This window comes from Wasmannia auropunctata, unplaced genomic scaffold (assembly GCF_000956235.1).
Source record: "Wasmannia auropunctata unplaced genomic scaffold, wasmannia.A_1.0 LD336060.1, whole genome shotgun sequence".
In the NCBI taxonomy this organism is placed as follows: Eukaryota; Metazoa; Arthropoda; class Insecta; order Hymenoptera; family Formicidae; genus Wasmannia; species Wasmannia auropunctata.
In genome coordinates, this window is record NW_012026830.1 from 1,827,878 (window position 1) to 1,828,602 (window position 725).

The following is a 725-nucleotide window of genomic DNA, read 5'->3' on the forward strand; positions in this document are numbered from 1 at the left end:
TCCATAAAAAAAGAGGGGATGTGGTTGGTAACAACGAAAATCTCTAAGCATCCATAATTTAGTTTCTGCACGGTGATAACATTGCCGTGTAGGTAGTGTAGGCTGCGGTAACCTTTTTAGCGCGCGCGTATGTCAAATAATAAATAATATAATATAAACGTAGATGTAAAATGCATTGTGGCATTCAATTAATTAAAATGAAATTAAATATAAACGACAAATAACTGTAAACGCAATATAGAACATATAGAGATTAAAGAGGTTAGAAATAATTAATTGTGTTTTATAATATATATAAAAATGCATAACTTATTAATTACACATAAAGAACGTTGTACAGATCTTATAAGATTTTTCATAAAAATAAAGTCGTGCACAATGTATGTAGCAAGATCGAAAATAAACAGTTATAAATATATAATTGTTAACATAAAATGTAAACAATATAATCATATTAAGAGCCATGAGAAATACCTAATAAAACATATAAAAGTAAAGAAAGAAGTCAAGGTATCACAAAGATTACCTAATACCTTAATTTCTTTCATTTTCATAAATTTCATTATATTTCTCGTGGCTCTTGTGTATTTTCGATTTACAATATATTTATAATCTGTTTAGTTGTCAATCTTTCTATACAATGCATTTCTTTATTATTTTTACGAAACAAGAAGGAAAATGAAAGAAGAATAGAGAGTATTAAAATGTTTAATAATTTGCGACAA